General features: G+C 37.2%; 1 protein-coding gene across 7 annotated transcripts in view; it reads left to right on the top strand.

The window, feature by feature from the left end:
- PHF3 (PHD finger protein 3) overlaps positions 1–12,394 on the top strand; it is an 87,035-nt gene that overhangs the window by 32,563 nt on the left and 42,078 nt on the right. The window contains exon 2 of one of the 7 annotated variants that reach the window (XM_028097524.2): positions 12,078–12,270. The exons of the other annotated variants lie outside the window; for them this stretch is intronic. The gene's annotated coding sequence lies outside the window, so the exon portion shown is untranslated. The remainder of the gene's footprint in view (positions 1–12,077; positions 12,271–12,394) is intronic. 7 annotated transcript variants of the gene reach the window in all.

The raw sequence follows: 12,394 nt of genomic DNA, 5'->3' as shown, positions 1-12,394 counted from the left end.
TTGAAGAGAATATCTTTTTTCCATTGTATATTCTTGGCTCTGTTGTCATAAATTAATTGACTATATATGCATGGGTTTATTTCTGGGCTCTCTATTCTGTTCCATAGATCTGTGTGTAGTTTTGTGCTCAGTACCATATTGTTTTGATTGCTATAGCTTTGTAATTAGTAGCTTGAAATCAGGGAGTGTGATTCCTCTAGCTTTGTTCTTTCTCAAGATGGCTTTGGTTATTTGGGGTCTTTTGTGATTCCATAGGAATTTTAGGATTGTTCTATTTCTGTGAAAAATGCCATTGGAATTTTGATAGGGATTGCATTGAATCTGTAGATTGCTTTGGGTAGTTTGGGAATTTTAACATTAATTCTTTTTTTTTTTGGAATTTTTTTTTTAAGATTTTGTTTATTTATTTATTTGAGAGAGAATGAGAGATAGAGAGCACGAGAGGAAAGAGGGTCAGAGGGAGAAGCAGACTCCCCGCCGAGCAGGGAGCCCGATGTGGGACTCGATCCTGGGACTCCAGGATCATGACCTGAGCCGAAGGCAGTCGCTTAACCAACTGAGCCACCCAGGAATTTTTTTTTTCTTAAGTAGTCTCCATGCCCAGCATGGAGCCCAACACGGGGCTTGAACTCAGGACCCTGAGATCAAGAGTCTGACGCTTAACTGACTCAGCCACCCAGGCACCCCTAACATTAATTCTTCTAATCCATGATGGAACATCTGTCCATTTATTTGTGTCTTCTTCCTTTTTTTTTCATCAGTGTCCTACAGTTTTCAGTGTACAGATCTTTTACCCCATTCGTTAAACTTGTTCTTAAGTATCGTATTCTTTTTGAAGCCGTTGTAAGTGGAAATTTATGTCTTTAATCTCTATGTAATATACTTGGCCAAAGTTCCTTTTAGAGACTTTATCCGTTCTACTTTTTAGAGGATTTAGTTCCTGTGCATATATCCTGAAAAAAAGCTACCGGTTGTATCTTTTTGAGTGAGTAGGTTTTTGTTGTTGGTTGTTCCGTGGTGGGGTATTTCTGGTCTTTGTTTAGAAAACAACTGTTGGCATTCTTACTCTGAGTCCTGCAAGGGGTCAGAGTGCAAGGGGTCAGTCAGCACTACTATGATGAAGTAGAGGTGTTTTATTCTGTTTCTTTGCTTGCTATGGGTAATTTCCTGATTAGAGTCAAAGTTTAAGTTCAGATCTCTTGAGATGGAAACTTGGGAACAATAACATTTTTGTATACTTTCATGCAGTTCATTCAGACTGTGCTTAAGGGTGAACACTATGTTCAGGTGTGTTCTTGGAATTAGGGATATATCAGAAGGCATAATGACAAATTCCTGCACTCATGGAGTTTACATTTTATTTTACATTGTTTATCATGTCATTAAAAATCTTTTCTTGGGGGGCACCTGGGTGGCTCAGTCATTTAAGCGTCTGCCTTCGGCTTAGGTCATGATCCCAGGGTCCTGGGATCGAGTTCTGCATCGGGCTCCCCACTCCGTGGGAAGCCTGTACTCCCTCTCCCACTCCCTCTGCTTGTGTTCCCTCTCTCACTGTGTCTCTGTTAAAAAATAAATAAAATCTTAAAAAAAAAAGTCTTTCCTTGGGCTGTTACAGATTAGAGATATTAATTAAGTCTTTAACTACTGAAAAATACGTAATCTTCTGCGAACTTTTTTCTTGGCCTCATTTGCCTTTGGTTTTCTCTTGTATTTGAGTAAAAGTGAACCAAGTGTTACAGAACAAAGTGCATAACTGGGTTCTGATTCACTGAAATGGGAAACTCAGTTAATACTGGTAAGATCCATATTACAAGATGGTTATATCACATTTTTTTCAAACGATTTTTGTTTTATGGAATCATTCTCATTAAATAGCATTCCAGACTTCAGGAGCTTATGGCATAGTCCACAGTGTGAAGTATAATGATTTGTTCTGGCATAAAAATGGTTGGTACTGTTTGTTCATTTAACACGTATTTATTGCATATGCATCAGGTACCAGACTGTTTTCAATGCTGGAGGGTACAGTTTTGTTTGAGACAAATAAAGCCCGTCCTCATGGAGCTTACAAAAAGTGTAAGGCAATAGAGAATGTCTGGTTGTTTGGTGCTGGAGGCCATGGTTTATTTGAGTTGGGCTGGTCAGAGGAGGTCTCTGTGGAGGTGACATTAAAATAGCAGCATTCTTAGAGACTTGTAGTGGCCAGCCTTTGAAGATCCTGGGTTCCTGGGTAAGTGAAGTACATTCCATGTAGAGAAATAGCAAGTGAAAAGTATGCATTAATTTAAGTGGTGATTAGTCAGTCCTTTTGTCAAATTAAAGTAATCCACTGTTAATAAATAGCTCTACTGTCCCCTTGGATTGTGATTACATGATTACATTCATACTTAATTTTTCACCCAGGTGACTCTATAATTGGTAGAATATGTAAATGAATAATGAAACACAGATTTCCCCATGTGCTGTCCCACCAAACAAGAAAAAAACTAAGAAATAAAAAATGAAATTTAGATAACCAGAAGCAATCCCTAAGCAACTAAGTACTCCCCAGTATTCCCTAAACACTTATGCTTATATTAACAGTGTTTACCTGGTCACTATAACTTTTTTCCAGAGTTAGCTAGTGGGTGACCAAGTGCTTTCTTCTCTGCGCTTGTTTTTAGAAGCATGGGATGGAGCTAATCCATGTGAAAATTTGTTACGTGCATTTTTTCCCCGCAAAGATTTTATTTATTTGTCGTGGAGAGAGAGCGTGCGTGTGCGCGAGCAGGCACAAGCAGGGGGAGCAGCAGACACAGGGAGAAGCAGGCTCCCCGCTGAGCAAGGAGCCTAATGCGGTACTTGATCCCAGGACCCTGGGATCATGACCTGAGCCCCAGGCAGACGCTTAACCGATTGAGCCACCCAGGCACCCCTGTCAAATTCTTTACAGTTGAATTTTATTGTTATCATACATCATGGTTTGGAAGTTCATTTTGTATACATTTGTATATTTGTCATATATTTGTATTACCCTATTCTTTTGCTCTTTGCTTACAGCAGAATTCCTGGAAAGAATTATCTATGCTATCTCCAGTATCTTTCCTCCAAATTCTGATTTTACCCCACATACTCCCCTGGATTATAGTTACTGTCACTCTACCAAGGCCATTTTTCTTTTCAAGGCCATTTTTCTTTTCTTCTATCAGTGGTATTCAACTCAGCGGATCTCTGCCTTTTGAAATGATCTGTTCACTTGATTGGTTTATAACTCTCTTCCTTATTCTTTCGACTTCCTGTCCTCTCTCTCTCAGTTTCTTTTGGTACTCCTCTTCATTTTCCTGACCTCTAAACATTGGCGTATCTCAGGGTTCAGATTTAAGGTATCTTCTCTCTTTCTACTTACTGTTGTGCTGATTTTATCCAATTTTATAACTTAAAAAACTCTTCGTGGGGCAGCTGGCTTGCTCAGTTGGTAGAGCATGTGACTCTTGAACTCAGGGTTGTAAGTTCGAGCCCCATGTTGTGTGTAGAGATTACTTAAAATCTTAAAAAAAATACTCTTTATAATTAAGCTCATATAAATACCTGTATCTATCTATCTATCTATATCTTTAGTCTCAACTTCTTAACTTCTTGTCTAAAGTTGGGTGTCTGTTGGGCATCTTAGGCTTAATGTCTAAAACTGAACTATCAGTGCCTTCTTTCCCACCCCCCACTTCCCCTAGTACCACTTCTTCCTATAGTCTTTCCCATCTCTATAAATGGCAACTCCTTCTTTTGAATTGCTTGGCAAAAAACTTTGAAGTCATTATTTACCTGTCCTTTTCTTTCACATTTTCATATTCAGTTGGTCAGCAGATATTGTTGGCTTTATTTTTAGGATATATCCAGAATCTGACTACTTGTACTCATTTTCTTCACTACCGCTGTGGTTTTAGCCATTGCCATCTCTCACCTGGATTATCCCATTAGCCTGTAAGAGGAAAGCCTATAAGCTTTCCAGCTTCTGCCCTTGGGGATTTGTTAACAGTCTGTTCTGAAAAGAGCACCACCATAAGTAATCCTTTATAAAGTTAGGTCATATCACCCTTGTGTTCACAGTGCTCTGGTAACTTTCTATTTCACACAGAGAAAAAAACTAAAGTCCTTGTAGCCTAGACCCTTCTTAGTTTCCCCTGATACTTCTGCAGTTTTATCTGTTATTCTCCCCCTCACTTTCCCTAATCTAGCCACACAGACCTGCCCCCGAATCTGTTCTGACATCCTAGGCATGTTCCTTCTTCAGAGTCTAGGTATTTGAATATGCTTCTAGATAGCTGTTGCCTCAACTTGCTCAGGATTTTGCTGCACAGTCATCTCAGCATTGTCATCCCCAGACCCCTTCTAGACTATACAGTATCTTTTGGGGAATTAGAAAAAGTCATCCTTTACTCCTGTGCACTTCTAGGAGAGCAGACAGAGGCCTGGATGTCAGTCTTCACTTTTCCTTTGGGCCCGAAGCTGTTGTGCAGTAAACAACCAGTACAACAAACAACGAGTACAAGTATCCCTGGCTTTCCCTGGCTATTCTGTTTAAAATTACAAACCATACTTTGTTCCCCTCTCACACTCTGTATTACTTTTTCCTTTTAAGTGTTAAGACTTACCATCTAACATCTCACCCTCATTAAAATGAAGCTGAAGCTTCATGGAAACAGTTTTTAAAAATTTCTTATTTTTTTTTAAAGATTTTATTTATTTATTTGACAAAGAGAGCACAAGCAGGGGGAGCGGCAGGCAGAGGGAGAGGGAGAAGCAGGCCCCCGGCTGAGCAAGAGCCTGATGCAGGACTTGATCCCAGGACCCTGGGGTCATGACCTGAGCCGAAGGCAGACGCTTAACCAGTGAGCAACCCAGGTGCCCTAAAAATTTTGTATTTTATGGAAAACATCAAACAAAGCAGTGAGAATAGTGTAATGAACCTACGTGTACCTGTTACTTAACTTAAACAGTTAGTAGTTGGTTTTATTTCATTTATACCCTACTCACTTCTCCTTACCTACCTCCCACCACAAGATTATTTGAAGCACAGCCCAGAAGTCATATAATTTCATCTGTAAGTATTTCAGCATGTATCTTTAAAATATAAGAATTCTTGGGGTACCTGGGTGGCTCAGTTGGTTAAGCATCTGCCTTTGGCTCAGGTCGTGATCCTGGGGTATTGGGATCAAGCCCCATATTGTGTTCCCTGCTCAGTGCGGAGTCTACCCCCCCCCCCCGCCGACTTGTGCTCTCTCTCTCTCTTTCTCAGATACATAAAATCTTAAAAATAAATAAATAAAATAAGAGAATTCTTTATTTAAAAACGCCAAAATGATATTATCCAGTCTAAAACATTTAAAGATAGTTCTTAATATTTTCAAGTGTGCAGTCTGTCAGCTTTCAGTTTTAACCCAGTTCCCTAAATTTTTTTTAAGTTTGAATTGGAATTGAAATAAGTTCAATATATTCATCTGGTTAGTATGTAAGTATGTATCAGTCTATATAAGTCCCCCCAACCTCCTTTCTTGGTACTTATTTATTGAAGAAACCAGGTCATTTCATCTTAAGTATTCTGTATCATTGGTATCTAGAATAATTGAGGCCAACATGTGATATATAGTAGTACTCAGTAAATGTTTTTGAAGGAGTTAACTGAAAGGTAAGTAATTTATAGTATTCTAGGATGGAATTAAAATGTTAAATTTTTAAGGAATGATTACCATCTCACTTTTACATTAGCTTGATAGAATGATCTTGGCAATAAGAGAAATTATTTAAAAAAATAAGAGAAATTATTTAGACAGTTGAGAAGGGGTCAGATACAGGGCACTTAGGGCTACAGAAAGTTATTTGAAAAAATCTACCAAGATATATTAATAATTGCTACCATTTAAGATCTTATTATTTGCATACCAAGCACAGTATTAGAAGTTATATATTAGTCAATTCAGTTTTCACAGCAGCCTTTCAATGAAGGGTTCAGTGTCTTCCTTTTCCCTGTGAGGTTATTGAAGTTAGTTGGGGAAGTGGAGAAGTGGTTCCTGGGCATTAATGTTTTTCTTAACAAACTTTATAAAACTAGAGACAACTCTTTAAAACCATATGCATGTATAACTTTGATAAAAAAGAAAAATAATAAAGAGGCATCAATAATACTGCTTACTTCTACATAGAAAACCTTTGTTCAGTGTGTATCTTTCTAGTTTCTTTTTCTAGAACTATTTTTTGTGAAATGGATTAGCAAATGTGAAAAAGAAGAAAGGGAAAAATCTCTGAAATAACTATTAGGAAAAATCTCTGAAATAACTATTATTAGTTTTTTGGTGTATGTTTTTTGGGGTTTGTGTGTCTGAATATAAAGCTTGGAAGACAGTTGTACCACATGCGGTTCTTTCCCTCGTATAATGCCTGTTTGGCATATTGAAGACTGAAGATCTGTAGTGAAAAAACTGTTCTAATTTGCTTTAACTCAGTGTCTTTCTTTTATACTTATTTGATGGAAAATCCCCTTTCCAAGACAAAGTGATAAGTTTTACCCAAAGTATGAAGTTGAGTTTGGCAAAAGTTGAAGTATTTGTGCACAATTAAATATAAAACTTTATAAATTTGTTAAATTACAGCAGAAGGATGGATAATTTGATAGTATTGGAGTAACTGAAGATAACATTCTGAAGAAAAATTAGCTTAGATTGACACCAAATAATACTAAAATAAGGTAAACAAGGGAAAATACTTGTGTCAGATAGGTAACATAGATATTACATAAAATATTCATATACAAAAAAAATATTCCTGTACATTGGAGAGAAAAACACCTTAACACCTGAGTGGGGGAGTAGGCAGAGCTAAAGAAATACAAAAAGTCAGTATACACATCTGAAGTGTTCAAGGTATTTTAGTAACTGTTTCTTTTAAAAATCTGAAACTCAATGCCAGTGAGTTCTTACTAACACGCTCTCTGCACAGTAATTCTTTATAATCTTTATGGAAAGACATGATGAGATATATAAAATAATAAAATATGTATATTTTCATTCTTTGACTCAGTATATTTTCATTCTTTGACTCTTTGACTATGTTTTAAAGTTTATTGTAGAGAAGGAATTGAAGAGGAAAAAAAAAGATACGTGTGCATAGTAGCAATATTTATATTTTCAAATTAGGAACATTTAATATCTAAAAGGATAAATTCACCCAAAATGGTTTATTTTATGTAACATACAACTTGATATATATCATGCCACAGCTTCTTCTAGGAATGAATGGATGAATCATCCATAAAGGAAAGAACTCTCACTGAAGGGAGTTTAAGTAGAGGCTGGGTGGTATTCTACAATATTGGAGGAGAAAGTTGTGGTGCCTCTCTTAGGAGGATATTACCATATAATTTCTTTTTCTACTTCAAACACAAGTCCTGTAAATAGATACCTAACCTTTATTGGAACGCTGCAACATCATGCTCGTTAGGTTTATCTCAAGTCTGATACTTAATGCCAACTTTTATAACAGAAAATAATTGTAGTTGAGGAAATAAAAGCAGTTTAGTTTGGCCTTTGTACTGCCAGTGTGAATTAAGGCATGTCAAATGTGAAGAATTTCCTACTGTACTTGTGGTTTTTTCCCTTTTATATGGTATTAAAGTGATTTAAACTAATCCTAGTTGTTGAGAAATTCAGTAAGTTTAACTCCAAATCATTTGGTTTTATTTTCTTTATCTCATTTACCTCCTCTTCCCAAAAAGATAGATTGGAAATAGTCTGGAATAAAGTAATATTAGTGTCAGGAGGACGTCACATAGACTTGACTGGCGCCAGAACTCAGTAGATTTAATTAGGCCCATTTGTGGATAGGGATGGGTGGGAGGAATTTTAATGTGATCTAAACTCAAGCTCAAGGATTTCTGAGTATGATGATAGATTTTATGCCAAAATTTCAAAATGAGAGTGACATCTAATTCTGGAATCTGGGAGGGAGGAAAAAGTGTATTGTTTTTTTCTGTATGCCGTGACCATACACTTGTCTCCTAGAGAATCTGGACCATTGCATTCTTTTGGTAACTCAAAGTTCCCATTTTAGTGAATTTAAAAAGTTGGATATCAAATATTGAATCTTGGTTAGCCTTGTGGCAGAAGGAGGGGGAGGGGGAGATGTGGGAGGTCCCTGAGAATAGGCAGGGTTCTGAAAAGAGCCCAGATTCTCCTTTACTTCTGTTCATTTTCTTAGCAGAACCAGCTGGATTAAACTCTTTAAAACACAAAAACCTATTTGGGAAGGTTTTGCCCCAGAGTATTCATTCTGCACTGTGAATTACTGCAATCAGATGAATAGATTAGAAGAAAGAAGTTTCAGATACTTTTCAAAATTTGATTTGTTCTAGGAGGAGTTGAGGAAAGGAATGAGGGAGAAGGAATACATAATTATTGATGGTGGGTACATGGAGGCGGGGAGACTGAAACAGAAGTTAACAGGAAATGTAGGGCTTTCTAAGTGCCAGATACTGTTCCAAGCCTTTTAAACATAATAGTTTAATCATCACAGTAGCTCTCTGACCCACTAGTATTTTCTCCATTTTATTGAAGAATTTGAGGCACAGAGAAGTTAAGTAGGTGCTTTACTTGTTGGGGGCCTTGTTCAGATGAGAGCACAGGAAATGTTAGGAGACCATGTAGAGCTTGATTTAATATAAAGATGGGCTTTTTGAGGTGAAGGAAATGTATGTGTTGCCAGATAGAGCAGGAGTACAAAAAAAGGCTGCATTCTTGGTAATCTCAACTCTGAGAGATATCTCAAATGAAGTCTTAGGTATTCTAATTGTAGGTTGTTGACCTAGGAGGTTTTTGTATGATAGTGGGACCTCAAAGCATCACTTATCTTCAGAGTTATTTACCAACACAAACATGCTGGGATCTTTGTTGATTTCCCTTCTTTCCCTTTCCTCTCTCTACCTCCTGTCCCCCACCATTTTTTTTTTTTTTTTCTGGGCCACATTCTCTCTCCCTTCCCATTCCCATTCCCTCATCTCTCTTTTGGTAAAGGTGATTCTTCCTGACCTCCTTCCATTTCCCCTTTCCCATTTGTCACTTATACAGAAAAATTATCTTTTGTCCCTTTAACTTCCTTTAGTTGGTTGTCCACCTTTCTGTCTTTTACCATTAAACTTCTTTAAAAATAAAAGAGACTGCAGTTGTCATTCTTTACTCACTTTTTAACTTCTTGTCATCTGATCCTGCTTCTGTGTGTCAAATAGTGAATTTTTCTCCATTGTTTTCTCTTTTGCATTAACCTTCCTTATCCCTACTTCATTGAAATTCTCCTTAGCCTTTTTATGTGTGTGTGATGTTGTATTATCTTGATTCTTCTTTTGCCTGCTCTTTTTCTTTGTATCATCAGTATATCCAAAAAGTGAAGTCAGCGCCTCACTTCGGAATTTGTTCTTTCCAACTTCTCTCTTGGTTAGTGAAAACATGTTCTCTCACTCATCAACATTAAATTTTCCTGACCCCTTCTTTTCCCTAGGTCTTTTGCTCAGCAGATATTTCTGGAGTGCTTCCTGTATTATAGGTTATTCTAGGTTCTGGAGTTTCAGCAACGAATAAAGAGATAGAGTTCTGACTTGAAGAGCGTACATTCTAGTGGAGAAGATAATTAATAAACATATTTCATCAGGTATTGTGAAAAATGTTTTAAAGAATGAAGTACACTAAGCATCAGTAGGCAGTGATGGGAGTATGTGCTGTTCTGGATAAGATTGTTATGAAGAGTTTCTCTGAGAAGGTGATATTTGGATATAACTTGAAGAGAGTGAGCCACATGGAAATGTGGGAGAAAAGCACCCAGGCAGAGGGAATAGCAAGTACAAAGACCATGAGATAATTTTAGGCTTTCCTGTGTCAGGAAAGGCCAGTGTGACTGGAGTAGAGTGAGTCATAGATTGGTAGGTGAGAAGTCAGAGAAGTTGGCCCTGGCTAGGATTTTGGACTTAAATCTAAGTGCGGTGGTAAGAGTTTGGAGGGTCTTAAACAGAAGAATGGTAACAAGATAGGACTTTATATTTTAGAAGGATCACAGTGATGACTGTGTGGGGAGTAAACTGTGTATGTGTGTAGGGGGTGTGTCAGAAGAACTTGGGATGCTGTTATGGTATAATTTTGGTAAGAGGTGGTGGTAATTTGGAGTAGAATGTCAGCTGTGGAGGTGGTAAATGGTCAGATGAATGATAGGTTTTATTTATTTTTTTATTTACTTTTTTAAAAGATTTATTTTTATTTTTTAAAACAAGATTTTATTTATTTGACAGAGAGAGAGCACAAGCAGGGGGGGCGGAAGAGGGAGACTTGATCCTAGGACCGTGGGATCATGACCTGAGCTGAAGGCAGGTGCTTCACCAACTGAGCCACCCAGGCACCCCAAGATTTATTTATTTTAGAGGATAAAGAGTGTGTGTGCACGAGCTGGGGGGAAGGGGAAAGGAAGAGAGAGAATCCTCAAGCAGAGCCAAGGAAGGGCTCCATCCCAGGACCCTGAGATCATGACCTGAGCCGAAATCAAGAGCTGGCCTGCTTAACTGACTGAGCCACCCAGGTACCCCGAGTGTTTTATAGAACTAGCAGGATATGCTGATCACTTGAATGTGGTATATGAGGAGAGAGGGGCTAAAGATAGTTCTAGAGTTTTAGGTTTGAACAGCTGGGTGAATGGAGGTTCCATTACCAGGAATACTTTAGGAGGGACAGTTTTATTGAGGAATGGGTAGAAGCAGTGTTTATTTTCAGTGTGTTAAGCTTGAGATACCTGTTAGACCTAGTGGAGATGTCAAATTGTACTCTTCCAGAGGTCAAATGTAAGCTTGGGGCTGGAGAAGATAATTTTGGGAGTCATCCAAGTATAGGTGTGCTGGATGAGATCACTTAGGGAGGTTTGAGTGTAGATAAAGAAGAGAGATAGAAGGACTGAACCCTTAAGTTCTCCAGTGTGGAGACCTCTGCAAGAAGAGGAAGTTCTATCAAAAGATAACTGAAAAATAGCTAGAGAGATAGGAAGATGTGTGATGTTCAAAAGCTAAGTGAGGAGAAAGGGATTCAGGAAGGGAGAGATGGGTCAGCTATGTCGGGAGGAAAGGGAGTAAGATAAAAACCTAATAATTGACCTTTGGATTTGGCTTGCTAAATCCCATTGATTTTTGCTTTGCAATATAGCCCTAAAATCTAGAACATACCTTTTCACTCCCTGCCAACAAACACTATTAATCAGGCTTTAATTGCCCTTCTCCTGGACTATTTTCATACTCTTGACTTTTTCTTTTTTCTCCTGATTACAATACAAAATACATTGTGATTGTAAAAAAAGTTGGAAAACACAGAGACAGTATAACAATGATGTAAAAAACTTAAATTCCTTATCTGCCTTACCACTAGAGATAATCACTGATAACACTCCAGTGCTTTTTTCCCCCTATTTCTATCTATGCATATTTGTAATGCATATATTGTATATATACTTTTATATAAAATTGGAATGAAAAGTAGTCTTAAATTTTACTTTTTTAAATAAATATTAAAATTTTTTGAGAATGTGTGTGAATGTGTGACAGCATAAGTATTTCATCATGGTGAAATAGCCTTCTAAATGAACTTTCCACCCATTTATCCCCTAATTATATCTTAAGTGAGTCCTGATGAATTTTCCTGAAGTGATATTCTTTAAGCTTTTAGTGCGTAGGATAGTGATTGAAGCATAGACTATTTTTGAGAGTAATACATGCATATAGCAGGAAATCTGGAAAACAGGAAAGTATATTATCTTTTATAGAATAACTTATAATTTTCATCTATTTCCTGCTAATAATCTTTTTTCTGTTTGTCTAAATGTACATACACATGCATTTTGTTTTTTACTAACAAAGATCACACTGTGTTTTCTAGCCAGCCTTTTTCCCATAATTTATTCTATTTATAATTTATTGGTCAAAGTATATAAGCAGTTTCATTATTCTGTTTGTTGTCAAAGTGCTCTTCAAAAAGATTGTACCATTTGAAAGTATATTTATAAAGAATTTTGTTCTCTTTAAATTTTAGGATAGACCACTATCTTGTTGAGCTCTTTTAATTGAAGTTCTTCTTGGATACAAAGATGAGGACTAGATAACTTCTTGAGGTTCCTTCTAACCCCTAGGATGAAGATAATAACTAACATTTGTATAGTGCTCTAAAGTTTACAAAGTGAGTTCTCATACATCATCTCACTTGATCCTCACAACAGCCCTGTGAGGTAGGTAGGACAGGTATTGTTATTCTCATTTTAGAGATAAACTGAAAGAGAGGTTAAGTGACTTGGTCAAGTTTTATTTAAGTGTTTTAGCTGGGATTTGAATCCAAGCCTTCTGATCTAAATA

Source organism: Eumetopias jubatus, unplaced genomic scaffold (assembly GCF_037043125.1).
Source record: "Eumetopias jubatus isolate StellerSeaLion01/CBP00866 unplaced genomic scaffold, mEumJub1_p1.0 scaffold_6, whole genome shotgun sequence".
NCBI classification, from domain to species: Eukaryota; Metazoa; Chordata; class Mammalia; order Carnivora; family Otariidae; genus Eumetopias; species Eumetopias jubatus.
The sequence above is the reverse complement of the archived record's forward strand: the minus strand, read 5'-3'. Positions and strand labels throughout refer to the sequence as shown.